The sequence below is a fragment of the Mauremys mutica genome, chromosome 5, assembly GCF_020497125.1.
Source record: "Mauremys mutica isolate MM-2020 ecotype Southern chromosome 5, ASM2049712v1, whole genome shotgun sequence".
Classification (NCBI taxonomy): domain Eukaryota; kingdom Metazoa; phylum Chordata; order Testudines; family Geoemydidae; genus Mauremys; species Mauremys mutica.
Window position 1 is genome coordinate 134,906,789 of NC_059076.1, and position 8,797 is coordinate 134,915,585.

The 8,797-nt window shown below is 51.7% G+C and overlaps 1 protein-coding gene across 1 annotated transcript in view; it reads right to left on the minus strand.

Moving 5' to 3' along the window:
- Positions 1–7,763, minus strand: part of SMOX (spermine oxidase) — a 79,999-nt gene extending 72,236 nt beyond the window's left edge. The window contains exon 1 of the mRNA XM_045019945.1: positions 7,635–7,763. The gene's annotated coding sequence lies outside the window, so the exon portion shown is untranslated. The remainder of the gene's footprint in view (positions 1–7,634) is intronic.
- Positions 7,764–8,797: the final 1,034 nt, after the last annotated feature.

Sequence of the window (8,797 nt, forward strand, 5' to 3'; positions counted from 1 at the left end):
CTACACCTCCTGCACACCGCGAATCAGCTGTTCAGCAGTGTGCCGGAGGTGCTGGAGGGGAGGAAGAGGAGTGGGGGCAGGAAGAGGTGGGGGAAGGGGGAGGGAAGAGGCGAGGCAGGGGCGGGAAGAAGCAGGGTGGGGGCTTGGGGGAAGGGGTGGAGTGGGGGCAGGGCCTGGGACAGAGCGGAGGTCGAGCACCCCCAGGAACAGAGGAAGTCCCCGCCTTTGGGTGGTGCTACTATGCTGTCAGAACTCCTCTTGTTGACATATGCTGTCTACACTAGCAGATTATGCTGGCATAGTTAGGCTGCCATAGGCACATCTACATTACAGATCCTAAATTCTTGGGGATGGGGGAGGAATAAGTACTCCCTATGTACAGGAGACCTGGATTAGGGGTAGTGTAAGACTCTACTGCTTTCAGCTCTCTCTGCTGAGACAACATAGATTATTCTCTTGACACCTGAGCTACAAGGTAGCTGCAACTGACTATTTCTGCATTAGTGAATTGCATGTTTATTTCACTTCAGTGTTGAACTAAACCTAAAAATAAAACCTATTCTTTTCTTCATGGCATGAAAACATGTAATTCTAAACAGGCCAATAATATCCTTCAGTGAATTAAATTTAGCTGATTATGGAGAAACATCTTAAACAAATCTGTCATTACACAGCAAAATAATGAACCATGAAGAACAAAACGCACAATTATCAGTTCTTTGGAAGAGATCTACCACTGTCTGTCAGTTCTGCAGTTATATCAACTGTGAGACTATGACGATTTTTCTATTTCAGGTGGTTCCTCTCCTTTCACACACCTTTACCTTGTTAATTTTGAAAAGGAAAGCAGATTTAAATGAAATTGGTACAGGATGTCAACAAAGTCGATATGGCACTTTAAAAAAAAAACCTGTAATCAGAAATTTAACACAGCTGAACTATGAATTCATGAGACCATATCCCCCTAATCAATGTAGCTCAGTGGTCACCAACCGACAGATCTCAATCATGGAGCCTCTGACAGTCAATCTCAGTCTCAGTCACTGAGACTGAGATCGTCACAAGCTCCAAGATCCACCAGTCGATCGCGATAGGGTTGCCAACCCTCCTACGGCGAAACAGGGAGGTCGGACGCTAACAGTCCGGTGGCGCAGAGGGACTAAGGCAGGCTGCCTACCTGCCCTGGCCCTGTGCCGCGCCCGGAGGTGGACGGCATGTCCAGCAGCAGCTCCTGAGGGGGAGAGGCAGGGGGTCTTGCGCGCTGCCCTCGCCCGCAGCTCCCATTGGCTGGGAACAGGGAACCGCAGCCAATGGGAGCTGCGGGGGCGGTGCCTGTGGATGGGGGGGGCCCACCTGCCCTTCCCCCCACCCAGGAGCCCCTGCCGGACATGCCGGCCGCTTCCGGGAGCAGCACAGGGCCAGGGCAGGCAGGGAACCTGCCTTAGCCCAGCTGCGCTGTCACCCGAGAGCCGGCTGAGGGAAGCGGCACCCAGCCAGAGACTACACACTGAACCCCTCCTGCACCCCAGCTCCCTGACCCAGCCCTGAACCCCCTCTGGCACCCAAACACCCTCCCAGAGCCTGCATCCCAGCCCCCTGTCTCAGCCCTGATCCCCTCCAGTACCCCACACTCCCTCTTGCACCCCAACCCCCTCCCAGAGCCTGCACCCCAACCTGCTGCCTGAGCCCAAAGCCCCCTCTCAGAGCCAGCACCCCACACCACCTCCCACACCCCAGCTCCCTGCCCCAGCCCTGAACCCCCTCCTGCACCCCAAAACCCAGCCCCAGGCTCAGCCCGGAGCCCCACCTACACTCCAAACCCCTCCTCCCCAGACCAGAGCCCGCACTCCATCCCACTCCCCAACCCCTTGTCCCAGCCTGATGAAAGTGAATGAGGGTGGGGGAGAGCGAGCAACGGAGGGGGAGGGATGGAGTGAGCAGGGTGGGGCCTCGGAGAAGGGGCAGGGTAGGGACAGGGCAAGTGTGTTTGGGTTTGTGTGATTACTGTTATTTCTACATTTTCTTTGAGGTAGATCCTGGGTTGCACTTAAATTCAAAAAGTGATCTTGTGCTTAAAAAGGTTGGAGACCATTGGTGTAGCTCTTCTGAAGTCAATGCAGTTATACTGACCAAGTGCCAAAACCCCCAAATGTCTTCCACCCAGCTGCCTAACCACTCCCTGCAGCATCTCCCTTGACAACTTCTGTGATGCAGTTACAGCTTGTCAAGAAAAAAAATCTGCAGCACATCAAGAACTGAAAGTGTGGGGGAAATGCAAAATAAATATACCCAGAGAACAGAGGCCACTGATACTAAATTCATTAAAGACCCTCCTTTTTATTTAAATTGTTTTTAGTTAAAACAAAAAAGACACCAGTTTATTCAAAAAGTGATTGGTACCGATTCCAGTTGAAGACAATGGGGTTGCACTTGTGTCAATGAGGAGCTATTTTAAGCTGCGGGACTTTTATTATAGGTGTGATGCGCAAACAGAGCTCAGGCTGAGTTTGCAAAGCTAGCAGGGTTTTGGGGGGGGGGGGAGGTGAGGGAGGAGGGAAGAGAACCACACATCTCAAAATATTTTTACATGTATACAGAGCACTGCTGAAAAAGAAGTTACCGAGATACAAAGAACCCCACAATAATATTTTTACAAGGGCATTTTTCAGAGTAGACTCTCACTTTAAATGAAGCTGCTGTAATACAGAAGCCAAAGATCTTGCTACACTATTTTACTAGTTTACTGTGCAGCACGTGGGGCTTTGGCTCTAGCAGTGGGTGCCATCAAAATCCTCTGTTGTAAATAGTTCACATTACCACCCACACTATTCCTGGAATTTGTTACAGGAAATACCATAGGAATAATGTTAGCTACTTGCAAGTGGCAATTGCAAAGACTTGCCATGGTGACCACTGTAAGAGTACAACTATTACTATCCATAGCCAAATACACCCCCTGCTCCAAGGTATGGAATACCTGGACTCTGTGAAACCCAATACACCGCTACCTCGATATAACGCCACCCAATATAACACAAATTTGGATATAACGCGGTAAAGCAGTGCTCCGGGGGCAGGGGGCTGCACACTCCGGCAGATCAAAGCAAGTTCAATATAACACGGTTTCACCTATAACCCGGTAAGATTTTTTGGCTCCCAAGGACAGCGTTATATCGAGGTAGAGGTATATTTCAATATATTTTCATTCCTTTTGGGGAGAGAAAGCATGATAAGGAGTGGTGGCTATGGCCATGGGTGAGGATATTTCTACATTTATTAGTTTTCTGATTGGTTAATGGCGGTCATAGAGGCAGGTAGATCTGTGAATGTGGTAGAATCTTTAGTATTTTGTCAAAGGCACCCAGTGCATGGGAGATGCATTTTTATTTATATTTCATTTGATATATAATACGTACTCTCATAAATTAAGACCCTGCAGGGTTGACTCACTGCTTCAACCTTCAGAGGTCAAAGCTTTTGTCCTTCCCACTCTGATTTGAAATAAAAAAAAGAATCTCAGCTTTCGTTTTAAAAAAATTCTCTAGTCATTTTCCCTGGAAAGACAGTTTTCTGCAGCGGGATGGACAAACCACCATTAGTATAAAATGAGCCGGTTACGTATGCCAAAGGGTATGTCTACACTTGAGCTGAAGGTGTACCTTACAGCTCAAGTAGACGTACGTGCACTAGTTTTGATCAAGCTAAAAATGTGCTAAAAATGGAAGTGGTTGCTACAGTGCAGGCAGCAACATGGGCTAGCTGCCTGAATACAACCCCCCCACCCCTCACCCCAAGACCCTAGGTCAGGAGTGGCCAACCTGAGCCTGAGAAGGATCCACAATTTACCACTGTACATTGCCGAAGAGCCACAGTAATACGTCAGTCATCAGCTTCCCCCCCCCCGGCTCAGAGCGCCCCCTGCCCACTGGCATCCCCACCGATCAGCACCTCCCCTCCCTCTCCGCACCTCCCGATCAGCTGTTTTGTGATGTGCAAGAGGCTCTGAGGGGGAGGAACGAGGGCATGGCAGGCTCAGGGGAAGGGGCGGAAAGGGGTGGCAGGGTGTGTGGCAGAACCAGGGGTTGAGCAGTGAGCACCCCCCGTCACACTGGAAAGTTGGCGTCTGTAGCTCCAGCCCCAGAGTCGGTGCCTATACAAGGAGCCGCATATTAACTTCTGAAGAGCCGCATGTGGCTCCGTAGCCACAGTTTGGCCACCCCTTCCCTAGGTACTTTCTCAGGCACATACCCTACCCTGCTGCCTGCACCACTGCTGCTACACTTCTATTTTTAGCACACTAGCTCTATCAAAGCTAAAGTATATACATATTCCCATGCTGAAAGTTATGCCACCAGCTCAAGAGTACATGTACCCAAGGAGACACCCTACTAACCCTCTCCAACCTTCTTAGGCCATTCCGGTACGTTTTAGGAGAGGGGACTCACAAAAACTTGTCTCAGAGGCCAAACCCAAAACGTTAAGGCTAGTTCTGGTTGAGGTGGATAAGTTAGCTCCATGCATGTAATTTAAAGCAGAGGGTCCTGCAAATGAACCCATAAAAAGCAGATGTTCTGTCTGCTCAATGCGGACATTAGAGATCCCGTGGCATTTTTCAAACTAGTTCATCAACAATTTCCACACCCCAGACAACATTATGTGCAAGCTGGTTGCTGTCCTCCACCGCAGAGGTGGTTGCATTTCCGTGGTAATGTAATTAACTTGTTAAAGTACTTTGCCAACCTTCAGCACTACAGATATTTTAAAAAAAAAAAAAGCAGCAGCAGCAGCTAAGATACAAGTTTAACAGTGGGCAGGCCTGTCCAGGACTGGCAATATCAGACTGTTTTCAATAAAGAGGCATGGTCCAGAGGGGTAATGACGGAAAGAGGGCTCTAATCTCCATTTATGAACCTGACTTTTCCATGTCTTAATGTCCCCAAGTATAAAATGGTAACAACTGTTCACCAACTCCTAAGGGTTTTGTAAGGAATTAATGAATGTTTGGTTAACACTAAAAGCAGGAAAGGGGCTATATAAATGCTAAGTATTATCAGTATGTCAATAAACTGAGTTTGTTGGAGTCTCAAAACACACACTGTTCTTACACAATACACTATGATGTCTCTAGGCTGACATCATGTCCTTAACTCAACCAGCCTGGTTACTCTCAGAACAGCATACTATATTGTGCATATTAAGTAAAGCTTGCATCACCAGGGTGAGGTAAGGACAGCGTTTTGGCCTCAACCTTGTCTTTATGTCAGATCAGAAAGTGGGTGAGTGTAATTTTATACATATATACGCAAAATGAATTTTAATATGTGTGTGTAATTGTATCATATACAGGAGGACAATTATTGATAAGCGTCAACTTTATCTTGCTTAGATTACAAAGTGGATTTGGAGGTGGGGTATTATTATTTTTATCTATCTATAGATAGACAGACAGACAGACAGACAGACAGATAGATATATCAAATACACACACTTTTTATTGGGATGTTTCTGCTGATACTACTTGAGCTTTATTCTCATGATGTCACCATAATCCTGAGATTATTGATATAAATACAAAGCTTTCGTAGCCAGTAATTTATATATGGTGTTTTATGATGACTCTGGCATTATAATGCTACCAAGGTATTATAATACTACAGCTTTGGAGCTAAATTCTGATCTCAATTACACCAATGTAAAACTGGAGTAATTCCACTGACGTCAATTATATTACTTGAGTACATGAGATCAGAAACTAGTGCCAAAACCACAGCATTATTAAGCCCATGTACAAACAAGAAACACCTAACGCACACTTGAAGCATTTGCAGATCATAATTTACATCAATAATCTTGAAGTTTCGATGACATTTATTATTGGAGATTTATTGTCGTGCTATTACCAGAAAAAACTCCTTAATATAAATATACTAGCATACATATATAACCAACCCCACATAACTATTTTATGATCTGACATAAAGATAAGGTTGAAGCCATTAATAATTGTCTCACTCCCACTTTGCACAATTCTACTTGCCCGGAGCAATTTTTTTCAAAAACACATGAGTCAAAACATAATTAGCTGTTTCCTTAATATTATCAAGCTTAAGCACAGAAGAGTTGGGAAATTTTGGAGGGTGCCTGGTAAATTTCCAAGACAATTTTGTAAGTCTGGCCTTGAACTACATTGGATATTACACAGATTTCTCACTACTTCTATATAGTGAAACATGAACCCACCAAAAAATACACACACCCATTGTTATTATGGTTATTATATACTTTGGAGTGTGCATGCACAAACAGAGTTCACTGTGCATTATCTAAGTGGGGCACATCTCAAACTGCAGTGAGACACAGCGGCAGTCAGTGTCGAAACCCTGTGTAGTAACGTGACTGGGGAAAAGGAACCGGCTTTGTTTCAGGATTCACTGCTTTTCCATCCATCAATTTGCAACATCAACAACAGAAGCCCATAAAGAGGTCAAGAAAGGCACCTCAGTGAGCACTAACTGCACAGCTTTTGCATGGCAGGAGTCTGACTCTGACACAAGAAGAATCGGAAACAAACACACCAAAGCAGGGTTCTGAAAAGTGGGGAGGAGGAATAACATCTACCAGTAGGGAGACCAGATGTCCTGATTTTATAGGGACTGTCCCAATATTCAGGGCTTTGTCTTACATAGACCCCTATTACCCCCCACCCCCATCCGCTTTTTCACACTTGCTATCTGATCACCTTATCGACACAGGCTGTTTCATATGTAGGTCCCCAGGGTGAAAGCTCCCCCTCCCCCCAATTCCTGGGGCAGCTGAAGCTATGACAGAACATCAGTGCCCAATGGGGACAGGATATGCGCGCCTCTAGGGAAAGGGGGAGGGGATTATCTAGGGAAGAATGGGGGGGGTTACAGGATGGATCACCCCAATTCCCCCTCCCAAGCAGAACTGGGGGAAGGAGTTTGTGGTACTCTAGGGGAGACTGGGGGTGGGGGGGTTACTACACAGGTCACCACAGTTTTTCCCCCTCCCAAGGAGAACTGGGGGGTCCTAGGGGGAAGGAGTCTGTGGTCCTTTAGGGGAGACTGGGGGGTTACAGGGCAGAGCTCCCCAATTTCCCCCTCCCAAGCAGAACTGGGGGAGTACTGGGGAGAAGGGGTTTGTGGTCCTTTAGGGGAGACTGGGGGGTTACAGGACAGAGCTCCCCAATTCCCCCCTCCCAAGCAGAACTGGGGGGGTACTGGGGAGAAGGGGTCTGTGGTCCTTTAGGGGAGACTGGGGGGTTACAGGGCAGAGCTCCCCAATTCCCCCCTCCCAAGCAGAACTGGGGGGGTACTGGGGGAAGGGGTCTGTGGTCCTTTAGGGGAGACTGGGGGGTTACAGGGCAGAGCTCCCCAATTCCCCCCTCCCAAGCAGAACTGGGGGGTACTGGGGGAAGGGGTCTCTGGTCCTTTAGGGGAGACTGGGGGGTTACAGGGCAGAGCTCCCCAATTCCCCCCTCCCAAGCAGAACCGGGGGCCCCGGGGTCTGAGCTGCTCCTGGGAAGGGGGGGTCCGAGGCTGCGCCCCGCTCCCAAGCCGCCCCCGAGAAGCGCGGGGGCCGGCGGGGGTTCCCCGGGCGGGGCCGGGCGGTACCTGGCGGTGCGGGGGCCGGCGGCGAAGGGCTCCTGCAGCCTGTCCAGCTCGGCGCTCGGCTCGCCCGGCTGCTGCACTGCGAGGCGACAACCAGCGGCGGCCTGTTCCGCAGCCTCCTCCCCGCTCGGCTCGGCCCGCCCCGGCTCCGCCTCGGGCCCTGCGCCCGCCCGCCCCCCGCTGCCGGCCGGCCGGGCAGCCTGGCCCGGAGCCCGCGGGAGCCCGGCCCGGGCCCTGCCTCGGGGGCCGCGGGGGGGAGCGGGAACCCGGAGCTGACACGCCCCGCACCGAGCGGGAGACATCGCCCGGAGCACGGACCGGCACCCCGGCCACGCTGCCCGTCCCCCCCCGGTCCTTCCGCCACCATCCCCCCCCCGGTACCTACCCTGCCCCCCCCGCAGCCCCTACCCATCCCCCCCCGGTACCCACCCTGCCCCCCCTCCCGGTCCTTCCGCCACCATCCCCCCGGTGCAGCCCCTACTCATCCCCCCCCCCGGTACCCACCCTGTCCCCCCCCCGATCCTTCCGCCACCATCCCCCCGGTACCCACCCTGCCCCCCCCCGCAGCCCCTACCCATCCCCCCCCGGTACCCATCCTGCCCCCCCCAGTCCTTCCGCCACCATCCCCCCGGTACCTATCCCCCCACACCCTGTCACCCCTGCAGCCCCTACACATCCCCCCCCGGTCCCCACCCTGCCCCCCCGGTCCTTCCGCCACCATCCCCCCGGTACCAACCCCCCCATACCCTTCCCCCCCCCCGCAGCCCCTACCCCACTGGCACCCCGGCCAGCCCCCTCCCAATACCCCACAACCCCTACCCCGCTGCTTCCCTGGCCAGCCCCCCCATACATTGGTACCCCAATCTCTCAGCCCAGCCCTCCAGGCCCTACACCACCATCTCCCCGTACCCTGCCCCCTCAGTACCCCGTGGCCCTCACACCACTGGTACCCTGGCTAGCGCCCCCCCCATACCTCAGTCCCCCAGTCTCCTAGCCCCCTGGCCCCCACGCCGACATCCCCCCAGTACCCTAGAATACCATCCCCCCAGTACCTTGCCCCCCCAATGCCCCTCTCCCCACGGCCTCTCCATCCCTGGTACCCCAGCCAGTCCCCGTGCAATACCCCGCGCGCCCCCCATACCTCGGTCCCCCAATCTCCCAGCCCC